General features: G+C 43.5%; 1 protein-coding gene across 1 annotated transcript in view; it reads left to right on the top strand.

Moving 5' to 3' along the window:
• The first annotated feature begins 796 nt into the window (after window positions 1-796).
• The window catches only part of ELOVL5 (ELOVL fatty acid elongase 5), a 78278-nt gene continuing 59142 nt past the window's right edge, over window positions 797-19932 (top strand). Inside the window, exon 1 of the mRNA XM_081094133.1 lies at window positions 797-910. The gene's annotated coding sequence lies outside the window, so the exon portion shown is untranslated. The remainder of the gene's footprint in view (window positions 911-19932) is intronic.

Raw genomic sequence — 19932 nt, 5'->3', positions numbered from 1 at the left:
GGCGAAAGTGTGGGATACAAGGATGATAAAAACCTCAAATTATCCAAATATCAATGAAAAACAGCAAGGATCTTCTATTTGTGCCCTGAGCACAAAGCATTTTGTCTTAAGTGCTTAACTTTCTATAGCTGAAAAGATGTCACTTAGTCCACCACGGTTCTTCCTTTTACAAATCTTTGGAATAATTTCTGGCGTAGAAACGGCATCAGAATCCCTGAGAAAAACCAGGGTAAATCTATCCACAAGGGAGTGAAGCTATAAACACCAGTTCTGAGTGGTTTTTGTTATTGCCTTATCTTGTTCAACTGCAGACCTTACTTGCGGAGGTCTCTGCAGGCATTTAATCCTTTTAGCTAAAACCAAGGAGAACTAGATCCCTTTCAGAACCGTACCAGGGACGGCTACGAGAGGGGGTTTCTGTCGCCCAAACGCAACCACACGACCATGCCACGCCTGGCATGGAGTGAGTCAGAGTTCAGGGCATCGGGAACCTCACAGCCGCTATTGCGCAGGCTCTGCGTCCCACGCAGGCTTATTAGGAAGAAAAGGGATAAAATTGCCTAGAGACACGTGAGCCAAAGGGGACCGACCCGGGCCTGGGCTCCCCACTGGGGGCGAGTCTGGAATTTACAATCACGAAAGTTCTATTGTTTTACGATTGGCTCCGGGGCCGCATGACATCATAGCGCTTGATTCAGCCTCCGGGCTCCGATTGGCTGGCCGCGCCATTGTGACGTCACGGTCAGCCCACGTTCTGATTGTAGATACCCGGCGCCTTCCTCTTCCCATCGCCGCTGTGCTGGGCGAGCGGTGCCTCTGTCCCACGTCGTCCTCGGCTCCGGCTGGCCACGGGCGCTCCCGCCGCCTCCTCGCCGCTTCTCCGAGCTGCTGTGGCGCCTGGAGCGGAGAGGTAAGCCGACAGCGCCAGGAAACTTCGCCTGGGGCCGCCTCTCGGCCATGACACTCGCTCGAGCTTGTGGCCGGGACGAGAAGGCTGCGAACCGCCGTTAGGTCCTGAACCTCGTGCGGAGCGACAGCTGCCGGCGCGGCCCGCGCTCCGCCGGGGAGGCTTAGGCGCCCGGGTGGCCCGCGCCCGCCAGCCCGGCCGGCTCCGGGGGCCCCAGGCCGGCCCCCCAGGACGGACGGCGGGAGCGGGGAGAGCTGTGCGGGCGCCTCGGGGGGTTCCACCGTGCTTCTGGCTCACCGGCTCCGCGTGTGGAAGCAGCAGGCGGCTAGTTTTGTACACTTAGAGGCGCCGCGGGAGCACACACGGTGCCCAGCCCGGAGGCGGGATGGATGGGCTGGTGCGCTCCGATCCGCCCGCCGGGTCGGGATGAACTCGCGGGGGGGAGGTCCAGGGAGGCGCCTTCTGAAAAAGAGAGCTTTCTTTGGGAAGAACAAAACCTGGGTGAGTTCGGAGAGTCTTCAAGGATCTGGGATCGCTAGTCTGATCGGCACCGAGACCCAGGGCGTACCCGCCTTCGCCCCGCGCTGAGCGGGCAGTGCCAGTGCAGGGGACTCTCCTGTCTTGTCTCTGCCCCCACCTCCCCGGGGGGTGGGGGTGGGGGGCCTGTTAGCCCCGGACCACTTTGGTGTTTATTAAAACCAGATAATTCGGGGAGGGATGAGGCCAGTGCGAATGCGAGGGGGCGGGGACTCGAGAGGGACCCGGCAGCCCTTTAAGGAGTTGGGGTGCTGGAGAGGCGGGAGCGGGCGGCGGAGAGGGTGGCGCGCGGCCCGGGAGTGGCTCTGGGCTGGGGGAAGCCCTTGCGTAATGTCTATTGCGAATTGTAAGGAAAAGTGCTCTTTTACAGTTTCCTTGTGAGTAAGACTCACCCTCTTGCTCCCCGGGACTCCCCGAGTCCACCCACCCGCCTTGGGGTGGAGGGAGTCATGCCTGGAGCAAGAGTTGTTCTTTCAGATTGTATCCTGCATCCGTTCTGTGCTATTTATTGCACTTCAAGGGTGGTGGTTCCCCTCCTCACGGTCGTTGTTCAGCTTATCTTCCAGCTTTTTGATTGCAAATTTAAAGAATGCAGTTGTCCAACTTTGGCCTGGGGGTGCGTATGGATGAATACAGTGCACGACGTGTGAGCTGGGCTGGGGAGCCGGCGGGAAAATGGTGCGGAGCAAGCAGCCTTAATTCTTTAATAGCGGGATCCGTGGCAGGAAGTGCTGTATAGGGTTGTACGGAAGAGCTGGTGTTGCTTGTTAGGCGTTGTAACTGTTCCCCTAATCGCTTGGTAGATAACCTGTTGGTTTGCACTTGTTTTTCTTGAACGTCCCAGCCAACAGCATTTGGTGCAGAATCTACAGATGCGCACGCGGCCGGCTCTGCACGCCATGCCTGCGGAGGATCACTTTTACTTTCCATCTGTGGTAGCGGGGGAGGTGGATCACTCTGTCGGTCAGCTTGCCGCTGCCTCGCTGCCTCGGATTCTCCAGGAAAGCTCCACACTTGGAAGAGAAACCTCACTCGTGTCCCTTTGAGATTCCTACCCCCAGGTCATAGCTTGTCGCCAGGAATTTTTCTGTAGTGTTTTCTCTTGCATTTCCTTTTCTTTCCATTTCTAACGGAAGGCAAAAGGGAGAATGTTGTTGATGGTTACAGATGACCAATTTTACAGAATATTAGAGTAGAACTTTGCTGAGAAGTTTGTCAGGTTTTTAAGAAAAATACCTCATAACTTCAGACTGTCCTCATCCCCAATTCAGTTTCCTTGTCTGTCTCTAAATGGGGTGTCATGTTACAGAATTGTTGATTTCAAGAGATGATACAAGTGAAAGAGCCTAACATGGGTCTGCCAAGTGTTTCCTTCTCCATTTTTTTTTCTTCTTCTTGGGGAAGGGGAAGTGAGGTTTAGGGGATGTGGCCAACAATGACATCCGAGAATCTCAAATAACTGGGAGAATATTCAAAACTAGGTTTTCATGAACACAAATTTCAGTATCCCTATGAAGTCACTTTTGAAAATGAGGTAAGTTATCTCATTCCCTGGGATGAGTAGAGTTTTTGTTTTTTATTAGAGACCTTGATTTTTGGATGTTTGACATTTGCAAGGACTTTTCAGGGATCGTTTTTTTTTCATCACCACCTGGTTCGCTCTCGGCATAATTACTGGTTGCCCTCTTGCTGCTGTGGGTGAGCATATCAGTCCTTGGGTGTCTTATTTCCCACCTGAATTATACAAATCAGGGTAAACCTGGTAACCTTCCTGTAGGGTAACTCTGATGCCTAAGTAGACGGTAAAGAGTGCGAGTAATGGTTTTACTTCTTTCTTACTCCACCACATTCTTCCTCTCCCCTGAGAAATTTTGTAATTATTTTGAATTTGGGTTCCTCCTCTGTTGCCTACCAACTCTTCTGTTCCTGATGGGAGCATCTTTCCATTAGTTACCCATAACTAAGTCTTTACATACATTCAGTTTTAGATAATTTTGATGTGAGTACCGTCCTTTAAATAGTTGTTTCCCATACATAATTCTTATGCCATCCTCTTAAAAGCGTTATCCCTACCTTAAAGAATGAGAACTAAGGCCTGGAAGTGCCAAGTGATTTTTCCAAATTCCTCTCTCTCTCTCTCTCTCTCTCTCTCTCTCTCTCTCTCTCTCTCTCTCTCTCATTATACCTACCTGCTCCTTTGTCTAGCCTTGCACTCCTAGAATTTGTTCAGTGAACTATGTGCCATTTATGTAACTCTGTTACTCTGTAACTTACAAATCTAACCCCATATTTAAAGGACCATCTTCAAGCCATCCAAGATTAACAATTTGTCATCATTCAGATCTGCCTAAAATCTATTCCCTTCCTTTTAGCCCATATTTTATTCATTCTTTTTATTCATTAACTTGTCAGTTACTGAATATGGTGTGTGTGTGTGTTGTGTGTGTGTGTGTGTTGGTGTGTGTGTGTGTGTGTGTGTGTGTGAGAGAGAGAGAGAGAGAGAGAGAGAGAGGGATTGATTGATTGCGGGAGAGGTTGTATACAAAGTTGAAAGACTTCAAAGGGCTTTCTGAATTAGCTTACACTTTAATCCTTTTATACCCATACCTAATCTGCACCTTGGGCTGAAAGGAGGTCGGTAGCAGATTGCTGGAGGACTTGTCTAATTATACCTGATAAAGCTTTATGACAGAGCTATCCACATTAGAAACATCAGTGCCTCGTACTCTAGAATTGGTTAGGGTGCTTTTTGTGCAGGAGACAGACAACCCAACTCAGATGGGCTTAAATGAGCACCTGACCCAAAAAGTCCTAAGGCAGAACTTGTTCTTGTTACTCTGAAGTGTTCTCCAGTGTTGTTATATTCATAGTCTGATTTTCCAACAACAGTTTAGACCCTCCTGTTACCATGTTCTCATGTGGGAACTACCTTCTACTTTCAAAGAAGGTCCTTGGCCTATAGGTGATTGACTTATGCCATGTTTACCTGAAGAAGTTAATAACTAGAGCAAGATAAATATGATAACCTGGGCTCCATCCCAGAACTGAGGAAGTGGATTTAAATATCACCTCGCCCTAGGCGTTTTGGCTCAGTGGATAGTGTGGGCCTGCAGACTAAAGAGTCCCAGGTTCGATTCTGGCCAAGGGCACATGCCTGGGTTGTGGGCTTGATCCCCTCCAGTGGGGAGCATGCAGGAGGCAGCCAATCAATGATTCTCTCTCATCATTGATGTTTTCCTCTCCCTTCCTCTTTGAAATCAATAATAAAAAAAACATATCACCTCATCTACCTGGCTGCTATTACATCTTAAGGAAGGGCCTGTGTGGACATGGGAGAAGTGAGCCACAGCGGTGGCAGTAAAGGCCTCAAAGAATGTTAGTAGTAAAGAAACAATTGGATTAAACTAAATAGAATTGAACCAACATTTGAATTTAGGCTTACATTTCATAGAGGAATCTTACGTCTAGAGATAGAGGACAGGCATTCTTTGAGAGAGGGAGTTTGGAGAGTAAACAAGTGTAGAATTATTGAGCAAAAGGCAGGTAGTCCAGTTGGCAGAAACTGATAGAGAGGGCAGAAATGGAAGAAAAAATTAGAAAGGCAAGTTGTTGGTGATAATAATAATGGTTAACTTTTATTGAACTATTATTATGTATCAAACCCAGCACTGAGCACTGTTTACATGCATTTGTCTCAATGACTAATGATTGTTACTATGAGCATTTCCACTTTACAGGTAAGGAAATGGAGGCTCAGAGACACTTGCCCAAGGTCACAAAGCATTCCAGCCAGGTTGTCATGTCTCCTAGCCTGCTGGGAGGCTCTGATGAAGCCCCACTTTGAGCCATGGCCATGAACACAGACTGGAGAGAGCTAATTGAACTAGCTTGTTGCTTGGATAAGGTCTATGTGACTTGGAGACCAGTTGGATTTCAGGGCCAACAAGAGGAAGGGCACTCTTAAGATTGGGTGGTAGAAGACACATGGTATCATAAAGGGAGGATGAGGAAGCTTTGTAATCAGGTGGAAATATCCTAACAGTCCAGATACATGTCCACACAAATCATTTCTTCCTCTTGAGTCTCAATTCCTCCTCTTCGCAGCCTCTGTTGGCTACCTTCTTTGTTGTTGCCCTTCTGCAAGTACATGTTTCCACCACATTTCATTCATTTTCAGACAGTTTTTCATGTTTTAGCATATCTGGGTAGAGATGCAGCTTATAATCAGTGCATCTTCAAATCACTACCAGCATTTTCCACATTTTAATATTACTGTAACTAGGATGCTTCCCACCTTCTAACGAAGTGTCACTAGTGAGAAAAGGCAGGTCCCAGTATTGCTAAAGCTCACGCAGCCAGTTGCTGGTGGATCCACGAGTAAGAACCAAGTCTTCTGGGCTCCTTCCATCAGCTAGGTTACCTCAACTCACATAATAGGTGTTAAAATAAACGTTGTCTCATGCTACAGGATTGTAATAAAGCACATGCACATTTCTTTTTTGACTGCAACTCAAGTAATGTGAGAATTTTGGAAGGCCTGGTTGTTTAAGGTAGGATGCCTCTCCCTTGTATAGAACCTAGCTGCCATGGTTTCTTGTTCCAACTTGCCACCAACCATAAGAAAATCAACTCTGGGCATTGGCCTCTTTTTCTTTAAAAATACAAGATTTAAACCAACGTGACTTCCAAGGCCCTTTCAGAGGTAAATTCTTTCTTTTCCCTTTTGCCAAGAGCAAATCCTTTGTTTCAGTTTGACCAAGGATAGGGACTGAACGTTGAGATCACTCAGGTCTTAGAAAGGTAGATGTCAGAATCACTACAGTTTTCTCTTTAAGTGGTTAAACATAACCTCGGGAGATGTTTTGGCCGAGCAAAGTGACTTGTTTAGGAAGATAACCTGGCCTCATTTTGAGTTACTGTAATAGGAACTCCCATCCATCCATCCATCCATCCATCCATCCATGCCCCCAACCCCAATTTCAAACTATACATTTTATTATTACTAAACTATTTGGTTCCTACTGGCCTCCCGCTGGCATGTTTGTCCATGGGAAAATTTTTATTTGACTTGTAGGCATTCACTTTTAGACTTGTGTGCCTGCGTTTCAAATATTCGTGCATGGTGAGTGTTCAAAAAACACAATTCCCACCCTTCCTCGTCCTCCTCCCCCACCATTATTGTTTGAAGTACAGCTGTGTGTAATGTGTTTAGTCTTGCCAACTGAGATTTAGGAAATAGTTCTTTTCGGATTTTTAGTGCTGGTACTGTCACCTTTTCTCCGTTAGGGGAGTAACCATTTCTTGAAACATAACTGCAATTTCTAACGATAATCCTTTACTGCGTCAGCACCCTACTGTTAGCACATGCCAGTTACAGGTTCCATCTCTATGAAGTTCTACCTTTGCCCTTTCCTTTCCCTGTTGTCAACAACTTCCCCCTGTCAGAAAGAATCTTTCATAAGCCCATACTAAACAGACCTCATAAAGTCATGTTGGAGAACTGGCCTTTATTTTATGAGTTATTCTGACCCCCAGATTACCTAGTCCCCTTTTTTCTTGGCCCAGCAAACAGTACTACGAAGTAATTGTTATGAATTTTTCTTTCCCCAAAGAATAGTTCTCATGATACCAAATTCAATAATTATTAATTTGTTTCCCTGGGGGGTTGGCAGTATGGTGTTTGTCCCTAGGGGTAGTGTTCAGGGTACCTCTGCTTCAGTCTTTGGCAGAAGAAAGAAATTACTTGAATATTTAAATTACTTAAATACTTAAATTTGACATCTCCGTCTGCCCAATTTGTGAGCTGATACATGCCTCTGTAAAAATTTGAGTTTACTTCTTATGAAAATTCTGAATATTTATCTCTTCTGCGGATCTGAGGTTCATTGATAAGAGCATCTACTGTGCTTTTTTAAAATTTATTTATTTAAGCAAAGCTGTAGGAAGCAGGTTGAAGAAAGTACCTTTCAGGTTAGTGGCTACACATCTGGATAGGGTTCCTAATCTGCCACCTCTGGCTCTGTTGGCTCTGGCAAGGAGTTATTCCACCTGTTTGAGACTTCTCTGTAGAACTTGGAAGTGATTTTACCTGTGCCTACTATGGAGGGTATTCAAACCATCAGTATTACACATGAAAGTTATCTAGGGAACTGACTTAATTTGATGATCATGGTAAAGAGGTCCCTCTATTGTATAAGATGTTCACTGAAGCATTGTCCATAACAGCAAAAGATCAAAAGAGTAGAGTACATGTCCTTCAGAAGAGTAAATTACACTACAGCTGGGCAGTGGAATACTTTGCAATTTATGAGAAGAATGAGGCTGATCTGTGGGTACTGAATAATACAGCTGCTCAATACCACATACCGGGCACTTTTCTAAGGCCCTCTATGTATATTTATTTTCGCCTCACAAACCCCCTGAGGTAGGTACCCCAGTTTTGCAGATGAGGAAACTATAAGGCACAGAAAGTTAGGTGACTTGTTTAAGGCTCCACAGCCAGCAGGTAGCAGAGTCAGGATTCAAACTCAGGCAGGCTGCCTGCAGTCTGCTCGTTACCACCTTGGCATGCTGCACGCGGTTGGACCTAAATAGTAATCTTTGCATTTGCAGCTCTTGATACACAACTGGAGGAAACAAAGCTGAGCTTCTTACTTATCATTACATTCTGGATGTTGACAATATATTCAATATAGAACTTTTGACAGTAACTAACCATTAGGGAAAAGAAAGCTAATAGGGGAATAACCTTTATGATCAGTCCTTGAAAAGGTGACCTTTTTGTCTTTTTCCTGACTCCATGTTTAGAGATTTTGCCCTTTTGATACAATCAGAAGTGCAAACGCAGAAGAGCTCTATAATTATTGGTGTAAGAAATCAGTGTTCAAAGCCCAGTTGCCAATTGGCTGGACTAGCATGACTGGCCAAGGACATCTGGTATCGATTTCTTTACCTGGCCTCGCCTGGGTTTGATTTACAGAGTGGTGAGATCTCAAAGGTGTGGCCTGGGAGGGACGGGCACCCAAATCCTCTAGGGAGCCTCTGTCTCCAGACCGTCTGATTTCCCTTGGGTGGAGGTGTAAGTCATGTATATTTTGAAAACATCTACTAGGTCATCTGACACAGGTCCCAATAAGGGCCACTTGTTCAGACTGAAGATAGACATGTTTTCCACCACCTTCAGTTCTCTTGGGTTATTAGACTCTGTTAAGCGCGACTTTATTATATTTCTGGGTGTGGTCACTAGGTCTGACAGCATTATGTTGGCTGTGAATACCATAATTCCTGAAATAAGAGAATCACAAAATGCACAGAATGGCTTATATATTAACATGGAATATGACAGGTGATAAAACAACTTCTATAGACACACTCTAGGGAATAGATGAATAAATGATTATTAGATTGTGCTTGCTTTTAAAAATGCCACAGTGTAGCCTTGCTGGCATGGTGCAGTGGTTGAGAGTTGATCTGTGAACCTCGAGGTTGTGGTTCGATTCCCCGTCAGGCACATGTCCGGGTTGCCAGCTAGATCCCCAGTGTGGGGCGTGCAGGAGGCAGCCGATCAGTGATTCTCTCTCATCATTGATATTTCTATCTCTCTCTCCCTCTCCCTTACTTTCTGAAATAAATAAAAAAATATTTTTAAAAAATGCCACGGTGTAGCAGGCTTTTTTTTTTTTTTTTAAAAAATATATTTAACTCTGCCTCTCCCTCTCCTCACTCACCCCCACACTCAAACAACATTTATAAAATGTAGGTGTTTAGATTCAGTTTTAAAAAATAAATGTGTTTTTATGTCACATGCCTTATTTATATTCCACAGGTTTGAATTTATGTTTCTCCACCCTCTTTTAATATCTACCAAGGCAACAACACTGCCTTTGTATATTTTGTATGAGTGAGCCTGGAGAACATGATAATTTATTTTGAATATTCAGGTAATCACATCAGCTAAGAGATGGCAATCAGATAAGAATTACTAACTGCATATAGCAGAAGATGTTGCTTAAATGCCTCTTAAATGTTTCTCTCCCAGCTATTTGTAATTCCAGTCTAATTTAATGCCAGGAATATGACTGAAGTGGAGCGCAGCCTCTTTCAGGTCTTGAAGGGACCCGGTAGAGGCATGCTTGGGATCTTGAAGCCTATGGCCAGTGCTTTCACATTGACTGTCTTCTCTACAAGTTTGCTTCAACCAAGAAGGTGGCTGCCCTGTGAAACAGGCCAGGGTTTCTCCAAAGAACAGGGCCCCTGCAAGATAGTATCTCAGGACTTCCCTGTCCCCAAGAGGATGCTATAAATACTGTGCTTCGTTTTCAGAGCAGCTCTTTTTTGTTTACTTGGCAAGGAAATGTGGGTTTGGAATAGGCTCAGTGACCCCAAAGGAAGATGAGTGCATTGCACAGTGAGGAACGTGCTTTTCACTGAGCCCTGGCACAGAGCTGCATGCTTGAGTTTCTCATCTTTTTAAGAAATAGGACTGGCATATTTTATTTTTTTCTCTTTTAATTTATTTTCTATCTTTTTAAATTAATTTTAATTTTAATTTTTTTTCTCTTCTTCGGGGGGGGGGGTGGTTGGGGGGAGGTGGATTGGACTGGTATATTTTAAAGGGCTTTCCAGAATTTAAGATTTAGTTGAATAGTATTCAAGGTACTGTTGGAAGACCAATTTCTTTCCTTTTTAAAAAAGTTTAAATTCCTTATTGTTTAAAGTATTACATAGGTCTTCTTTTTCCCCCATTGACCACTCCCCGGCCCCCCCCCCCCCCAGCACATACTCTCACCCTCCAACCCCACCTGTCTGTGTCCATTGGTTATGTTCATATGCATGCATACAAGTCCTTTGGTTGATCTCTTACCCCCTCAACCCCCACCTTCCCTCATAGGTTGGACAGTCTGTTTAATGCTTCTAAGACTCTGGTTCTATTTTTGTTCATCAGTTTATGTTGTTCATTATATTCCACAAATGAGTGAGATCATGTGATATTTATCTTTCTCTGACTGGCTTATTTCACTTAGCATAATGCTCTCCAGTTCCATCCATGCTGTTGCAAATGGTAATAATTCTTTTTTTTTTTTTTTTTTTTTTACAGCAGCATAGTATTCCATTGTGTAGATGTACCACAGTTTTCTAATCCACTCATCAGCTGATGGGCACTTAGGCTGTTTCCAAATCTTAGCTATTGTAATTGTGCTGCTATGAACATAGGAGTGCATATATCCTTTCTGATTGGTGTTTCTGTTTTCTTGGGATATATTCCTAGAAGTGGGATTACTGGGTCAAATGGAAGTTCTATTTTTAATTTTTTAAAATATATTTTTATTGATTTCAGAGAGGAAGGGAGAGGGGGAAAGAGAGAGAGAGAGAGAGAGAGAGAGAGAGAGAGAGAGAGAGAGAGAAACATCGATGATGAGAGAGAATCATTGATTGGCTACCTCCTGCATGCCCCCTACTGGAGATTGAGCCCACAACCCGGTTATGTGCCCTGGACTGGAATCGAACCTGGGACCCTTCAGTCTGCAGGCTGACACACTATCTACTGAGCGAAACCAGCTAGGGCTATTTTTAATTTTTTGAGGAAACACCATATTGTTTTCACAGTGGCTGCACCAGTCTTCATTCCCACCAGCAGAGCAAGAGGGTTCCTTTTTCTCTGCATTTTCTCCACCACTTGTCATCTGTTGATTTGTTGATGATAACCATTCTGACAGGTGTGAGATGGCACGTCGTTGTTTTGATTTGCATCTCTCCGATGATTAGTGACTTTAAGCATGTTTTCATATGTCTCATGGCCTTCTGTATGTCTTCTTTTGAAAAGTGTCTACTTAGGTCCTTTGCCCATTTTTTGATTAGATAGTTTATCTTTTTTTTGTTAAGTTGTATGAGTTCCCTATAAATGTTGGAGATTAAACCCTTATCGGAGATGATATTGGCAAATTTGTTGTCCTATGCAGTGGGTTTTCTTGTTTTGATGATGGTTTCTTTCACTGTGCAGAGCTTTTATATTTTGATGTAGTCCCGTTTGTTTATTTTCTCCTTAGTTTCTATTGCCCTCGGACAGTGGTCGGCAAACTCATTAGTCAACAGAGCCAAATATCAACAGTACAATGATTGAAATTTCTTTTGAGAGCCAAATTTTTTAAACTTAAACTATATAGGTAGGTACATTGTTATTAACTTAATTAGGGTACTCCTAAGGTTTAGGAAGAGCCACATTCAAGGGGCCAAAGAGCCGCAGTTTGCCGACCACAGCCCTAGGAGATGTATCAGTAAAGAAATTGCTACGACATATGTCTGATATTTTGCTGCCTATGGCTTCTTCTAGGATTTTTATGGTTTCCCGTCTTACGTTAAGTCCTTTATCCATTTTGAGTTTATTTTTGTATATAGTGTAAGTTGGTGGTCTAGTTTCATTTTTTTACATGTATCCATCCAATTTTCCCATCGCCATTTATTGAAGAGACTGTATTGACTCCATTGTATGCTCTTGCCTCCTTTGTCAAATATTACTATTAATTGAGCATAATGGCGTGTGTCGATCTCTGGGTTCTCTGTTCTGTTCCATTGGTTTATATGTCTGTTTTTGTGCCAGTACCAGGCAGTTTTGAGAACAGTGGCTTTGTAGTATAGCTTGATGTCTGGTATTGTGATCCCTCCAACTTTGTTCTTTCTCAGGATTGCTGCAGCTATTCGGGATCTTTTTTGATTCCAGATGAATTTTTGGAGAGTTTGTTCTAGGTCTTTGAAGTATGCCATTGGTATTTTAATGGGGATTGCATTGAACCTATAGATTGCTTTGGGTAGTATGGACATTTTAATGATGTTGATTCTTCCAATCCATGAACATGGTATATTCTTCCATTTGTTTATGTGGAAGACCGATTTCAGTGGGTGACCTAGTTGAATTCAAGTATCCACCCACCCATTATCCATCTCAGAGATTTATTTCTAACACTTCTTTCCTTTAAACTCCAGTCTCATAACTTCCATCAGTGAGGTTCACCTGGATGCCCTGCAAATCTCTTTCTCCTGTTGGCCAACATGGTCAGGAGCACCACCATCCACCAGTTTTCCCAAGCCATCAAGCCAGCAGCAGTACTCGGGTCCTCCTCTCTCCCATCAACCACATCCTTCTCCCACTCCCTCCACCGGTACGCACCACTTTTGTCCATTCAGGCTTCTCCGTCCCTCTCTGTCACCCCCTTCCCCTTCCTCTGTCTGCCCCTAGAGGCAAATCAGTCCTTTGAAGATAGCAGTTTCTCCCTAGCACCCTTCTGTTTCCCTGTGTTCTGGTCCCTAATCTGTTGTCACAGTGGTCTTCTGACATGTTAATAGGATCATTTCACTCCACCCTGTAAACTTCATTTACTCTCTCTTTGGGGCCATCCTTGATCCAGCTTCATTTCTTGCCACTTTCCCGCCTGCGCTTTTAACTCTGAGGCACACCACAGACTTTATTTCCCCAAATGTACCTTGTCTGCTCCCATCTCTATTCCACACATATTTGGATGCTTCCTCACCAGTTGCTCCCACCAAAAACAAAAACACAAAAGCAAAGCAAACTTAATGGGAAAAGTCCTGCTCTTCATAGGTCGAACACTCACACCCTAGGACCTTTGATCCTTCTGACCGAATTAGATGTTCTTCCCCTTCCTACTTATGTAGCCTGATTCAATACCTAACCTTGTGCCTCAGTTTCATCCTTCTTAAAGTGAGAATGACTAGTACTTTTCTCTTTGCTCGGTGTCTGCCATGTTAATCTCTGTATTGTCGGTTCTTATATACCATTTGGCATATAGTAGATACCTAGCAATTATTTGCATGTATATCTCTCTAAATATGTACCATTCAAGTGTAATCCATTCAGTAGTCTGTGCTAATGGCTCTGTGAAGGTGAGTGTACCTTGATAGCCTGAGACTATATAATATTTCATGAATGGGGAGTCCACCTGAGCCCGGGACTCTGGAGGGCCAGCTTCCCTGCTCAGTGTTGCCATTCTCCCCTCCAGAGTAGAGCAGCAACAGCCTTCAGGCTATGCACATTGCTAGACATCCCACATGCCCAGGAGCAGAGATGACTCATGCTTTTATTTTAAAGGCTCTTATTTGCATATTTCCTTGTAGAGCATTCAGGTAGAATATGCCAGTAGTTCACCACACTGGTAGCACTGTGCCCAAGCAAGGAAAAGCGTGAACTTTTCCATGATATTTTGGTTAGCCACAACATTAAGCCCAGTTGGAAACAGACCATATAGGTTGGACAGAGTCTACCTACCCGCTTCATTAGACACGTGGTCACTAATTCATTGATCATTCACATTCACTCACTGTTAAGGGTTTCTGTGTGCGCTCTCTGCTAAGGAGCATGGATCTTGCAGGGACATTACAACTCTTGGCAAAGAGATTGTAATCCAGTTGAAGAGGTGAGATATGTACTTGAGCCAACAGGTAATTATTGGTACTGTGGATCTGATCATGTGTGTTGTACTTAGGTTTGGCTGCAAGTGATGGAGATCTCAGAGTAATAGTGGCTCTAATAATGGGATCTTAAAACAAGGTTGAAGTTTCTATCTCCTATAAAAGGCTGGGGTGGGGATGGTGGAAGGTCCAGAGCTGGTATGACCAACCTTAGGCTCCTTCTAGCTCAGTGTATGACAGGTTTAGAGTGCAGTGCCATCCTCCAGGCAGCAGGTGAGAGGAAGAGGCAAAGAAAGTACAAAGGGCAGAGAATTGACTCATGTTTTCTCTTAGGGGAAGTTCCCAGAAACTGCCCCATACAATTCTTTATGTCTCCTTGGCCGGGGCTTAAACATGGAGCTGCAAAAAAAGGCTGGGAAATCTCATCTTGATTCTGGGTGGTTGTGGGCAACTGAAAAGTCCTGTTACAGAATTTGGGCATCAGCCACCAGTTGTTGCTAACAGTTCCACCCACCACCCACCACCCACATGGACGTTGGAGGACAGAGCTGCAGAAGTCCAGTTGCCAAGGAAGCACGCCTAAATCAGATTGGGAGGTCAGGAAAGGTTGCCTGGAGAATAAGCAGGAATCTGGTGGAAAGAGGAGAGTTCAAGGAAAGGCTCTGGGGTGAAGGGGGCAGGTAGCTGGGGGGTGGAAGGAGTATGTGAGGAATCGGAAGAAAGTCAATAAGGAAAACCAAAGGAGGAAACAGACCCTGATCCTGTGGGTTCTAGGGGTCACATTGAGGACTTTGGACATTTTCCTAAGGGCCTTTAACTGGTTTTGAGGAGGAGAGTAACCTAGAAAGATGCTTTTTAGGGGGTGGGGAGCAAGACAAGACTGGAGGCAGGGAAGATCCGTTAGGAAGGGAGAGCATTTATTAGTTGACGTGAAAGTGGCCTTGGCTGCGTAGTTGATTCCGGGATCAAAGGAAGTGATTAAAAGTCATCTCAATTTCAGAGAGTTTAAGACCTGGGGGAAGATTTTAGCAATTGGTCAGCCTTTTCACTCAACAGATGATGAGACCAAGGCTGAGATGAGAAGTGGCTTGCCCAGGCTCTCACAGATGGCTATAGCGCAGCACCAGAAACCGTTTTTCTGCCTAAATTCTTTCCTTGTTGCTGTTAAATGTGCCAGTTTGGGGGAACAGGGCATTGTGGGCCTTCAGAGAAGGCAGAAGATACTGAGGGTGGGTGCCACTGGCTCTGGGACTTAAAAGATAAGTATGTAATCTGGACAGGAGCGTGGAGGGGCCTGCTAGATAGAGCCGGCTGTGTGAGAATGGATGTGGGGGAGAAGCCCAGGTGGGTTGGTGCTCCTGAGTTCTGCAGTTGGAGCACCCTAAGCACTAGGGTGTGTCAAGGAAGATAATGCTACTGAAGGGAGAGCATCTTGGATTATCCAGGTAGGCTCAGTGTGATCTCCAGGGTCCTGAAATATGGAAGAGAGAGGCAGAAGAGACTAGAAAGAAGGCAGCATGAAGAGACGTGGCCCAGTGTTGCTGACTTTGAAGATGGACAGAGGGGCCATAAACCAAGAAAAGCAGGCAGCCTCCAGAAAAGGTAAGGAGGAGGATTTTCCTGTAGAGCCTGCAAATAGGAGCGCAGCCCTGCTGGCATCTCGATTTTAGTCCAGCGACACTCGTTTGGGAATTCTGATCTGAAAGTAAGGTAAAGGTGTTGTTTTCAGCCACTGGTTTGTGGTAATTTGTTAGAGCAGCCTTAGAGAACTCATGCAGTGGTCAGTATTTGTTTGCAGAGTGAATGAGAGCTGTGCTTTGAGACATCAATATGACAGATCATTTATCAGTTGGATTGGACAGGAGGAAGTTCTGGAGACCAAGAAGTCCCTAGAAGACAATTCTGGGAAAGAGGTGATGAGGATGAGACTGGAGAGGGTTGGGTGGAGGTAGAAATGGGGGCCACTGACACTGGAGCACCATCAACAGGACCTGAAACCTCGGTCGCCCCGTGTCCAGTACAGAGCGAGAAATGGAGCATGTGTGCTTTCAGGACTGGATTCCTGGGAAGGCTGTGGGGTTAGTCACAGAAATAAGGGAGTCAGAAGGAAGAGAAGGTTGTGAAGGGAGTGTGCAGAATTCAGTTTTTGACTTGTTGAGTTTGAGTTCAGGAGGACCGCATGTATGTAGGTGGAGAGAGATCAGGTGGAAACGGGCATTTGAGATTGGGATTGGAGATACAGGATCAGGTGTCATTGCTCATGAAGTATCTATACTCTTCAAATTTCTCCAGCAAAAAGCCTCAGCAACCCTTATTAGGAATACAAGATGTCAAGAGTCCTTAATATTAAGAAGTTTTTCCTAGTTTTTTACCTAAATTACCTTTGCTGCCATTTGAATTCTGTATACCCTTTAAAAAAAAAAAAGAAATTCATTTATTGATTGATTTTTGAGAAACATTGATTTTGTTATTCCACTTATTTATGCATTCATTGATTGTTTCTTGTATGTGCCTTGACCATTGAGACAACACTCTAATCAAATGCACTATCTGACCAGGGCAAATTCTGTATACCCTTAAAAATTATTTTAATGAATAATACTAAATAAATAACTAGCATATTTAAATAAACTAAATAACATAATTCTGTAACCCCGTCCCTCCTTTGCATATTTTATCTTGTGTTGCAGGTCCTGTTCCCAGAAGCCTGTCTGCCTCTGATTGTTCTCTGTCACCCAGCCGGCCACTCAGGGTCGTATGCCCCTCCCTCTCAGTCCTGACACTGTCAGATCTCACCCAGTGAGTCAGAGAGGATGGAGCCTTAAACAAAACTTGGCTTGTGCTGGGAAAAGGGAAATGGATGCTGTTTGCTATAACACTTCCACATCTGTTTTTAACATACCAACTTGCCATCAAACTATATATAGACTTGTTTTAGACATGGTTACATCCTGGAAGTTCTTGGTTTCTGAATTCCTTTGTTCTTCATAATAAACTTGGTTTTAATGATGGAAATTCTAGCCTTATTTCTTGAGAAATGGGAGAGAAACCATTTCAGAGCAACTGTGTTGAATGTAATGACTTGAGAGATTTTTTTTTCCTGTGGCACCACATTGCCAGTCTGTGATGTTTATCTTTCTTTAGTCACTGCCCTTTTACTGGATGGCATTGTTGAAACTGACAAGTGAAAAGAGGTTTTTTTTTCTATTTTAATTCTCACCTGAGGACATGCTTAAAAGGAGGGAGAGAAGGAAAGGTAGAGAGAGAGAAAAAGAGAGCTAATGAGCTGTGAGAGAGAAACATTGTGCCTTCTGTTCGTGCCCCAAATGGAGATCGAACCCCTGCCCCTGAACCAGAATCGAACCAGCAACCTTTCGGTGTACAGAACGATGCTCAATCAACTGAGTCACTCGGCTGGGTTTGAAAAGATTTTTTAATGAAGACTATACGGAATATACTTTAAATAATTTTAAAGCCAGTAGAGATATGAGGTATGATTAATACTAATAAAGTCATGATTTTCATAAACTACACGTGAAATTCACTTTCAGTTTCAATGAGTTGCTTGTATTTCCTTCTCCAGGCAAGGAAATAAGACTGAAACAAGAGATCCCATTCATTCTAACTTGACCAGCTAACTTTCTGTTCTCCCTTCCCTTTGATTTGATTAAAATAAGATTCATGTGTGCAGAATTCTGGGTTGTCATTTACATCAATCAGTATCCCTGTAAGATAGCGGTTCTCAACCTGTGGGTTGTTCTCAACCTTTGGCGGTCGAACGACCCTTTCTCAGGGATCGCTTAAGACCATCCTGCATATCAGATATTTGCATTATGATTCATAACAGTAGAACATTACAGTGATGAAGTAGCAACGAAAATAATTTTATGGTTGGGTCACAACATGAGGAACTGTATTCAAAGGGCCAGAAGGTTGAGAGCCACTGCTGTAAGACAAAGCCCCCCCAAACATCCAGAACGCATAAACTGAGTGCCACACGATTAAGCCATGTTAGAAGGAGAGGGAGGAGGTGTTAGCCCTGTACGTCAGTGCCCATTATTATATTTCAACTCTGCTGTTTGTAGAGAGAACCCTGCAGATACCTGCTCTGTCTGTGACCACAAGGTGAGTGCTCTGAGCTCTGGTTTGAAAGCATCGAGAGGCTCCCTGACAGACGGGCCTGTGTAGCGTAGCTTTATAGTGAGTACATGTTAAGCTTCACACAGGATGTGTTCTCACTGACACTGCTCTCTTTCAAAGGAATTAGCTTCAAAACGATGGCAGTCATGCTCAGAGAGGTGAAATGTCACTTAGTTATTTGGGAGGAGGAGGGAGTGTCATGTAATTTTCTTTCTCTTGTATTCATATTCCTTCTGTCTGTCTCTTTCGCTGTCACTTTTGCTGACCTGCTTTTCTTCCTCTGCTTTCCTTCTGGTGATGGTATTTCTGTGCAGTGTCAGGGCCACACCAGCAGCAGACACCCCATTTAGAGGAAGGAAGGAGGTGTAGATAGTGGCTGGGGCTGCAGTCTGCAGGGGAAGTTGGCTTTGCATCGGGGGAGGCTACCTTAGGAATTTTTAAGAAACTTTCTACACATTGCTAATTAGCAAAACGAGTCAAAGAAACTGGGACCTGATGAAAATTGGACAACTGAGGTGATCGACGGCAAATGGAAAGTGTGGTTTCTAAGAGGTGCTTTGTTGTGGCAAGTTGAAATCAGGAATATGAATTTTTGACTTGATTCTGAGCTAGCATTCTCTTTCTCTGTGTATTAGTAAGCAAGCACTTCAGCTTTTGTGTAGGTTTGATGAGGGAATACATTTTCTCTGAAGTTCTCCCTAGTGTGAGTTAGCCACAGGAAACTTGTGTCTCTCATTATGTATGGCTTAAAATTTTCATTTTTGGTGATTAAATGTTTCCACGAGGAGTAGCCTCATTTGGGAAGAGGGGAGTATCATGCTTTGGCTAAAGGAGCTTTCGGAGTTTTTATGTTCATATAGTCATGTGAACACAGCTCAACCTGTTTCATTGGTGTTGAGTTTCTCGTAATAACATACTACATATAAGTTGAGTTTGTGGGGGAACCTGGAAGAACTTAAGTATTTCATAGAGTAAAATACTTCTTGTAAGTTTTGTTTGTTATTGTTATCTTGCTTTCAAAATGACTGTATTTCAACATATTTCAAGGATTTAAGTGTTCATTTTTTAAACTCTATACTCAAAGTTAAATTTAACTCCTAAAGTTAAGTATCAAGACACTTTCTTTTTGAAGTACTAATATGTTTGGGATATTTGCCTTTAAGTTGGGAAGCTAAATTTATAATGTATTTTTAGAAGTAAAACCCTATGGAGGGGAGGAATTCTGTACATAATCTTTTTTTAATGCAGCAGCTCTCAAACTTTTTACCAAAAATTGAGAACCTCAGCTTTTGTTTATGTGGATTGGTATTTTTACTCTATTAAAAATTACGTTTACATTATTTTAAAATAAAAAAATTTTAATAATACATCTAAAAATAATAACTAGCCCATTATATGGTAATACAACCTATATGTTTATGAAAAATATATTTTCTAAAACAAAAAAGAATTCGTGAAAACAGACATTGACATTTTGGACAATCTATTATGTATCTGGCTTAATGAAAGACTGTTGGATCCTCCTATCTGCTTCTGCATTCAGTCTTTTGAGAATCACACACCATGTAGCCTCTGGTGAGAGAGATGATACTGAAAAAGGAATCTCTTAGTAGTATTACAAAAATAGTGTTGATCTTATGGAACCTCTGAAAACAGTCCAAGGACCCTCGGTTGTCAAGGCTACACTTTGAGAACCTCTGTTCTAACCAGATCCTATTTATTGTATTTTTAAATAAGGATCACCATTCTGCTTAGCTGTGAAAAGATCTTTCTTCTTCTTTAGCAGCTATTGCCTTCTGTTTCCTTCTACCTGACTAAATTTTTTATTTATGCCACAGAATCTCTAAATGCCACCTTCATACTTGAACTTCATCAGGTGGCTGGTTTTGCCATTTTATCAAGTAAGTGTATCTGCAGGGTACCCT

This window comes from Myotis nattereri (assembly GCF_964212035.1).
Source record: "Myotis nattereri genome assembly, chromosome: 6".
NCBI classification, from domain to species: domain Eukaryota; kingdom Metazoa; phylum Chordata; class Mammalia; order Chiroptera; family Vespertilionidae; genus Myotis; species Myotis nattereri.
Note: the sequence above shows the minus strand (reverse complement) of the source record. Positions and strands in the feature narration are given on the sequence as shown.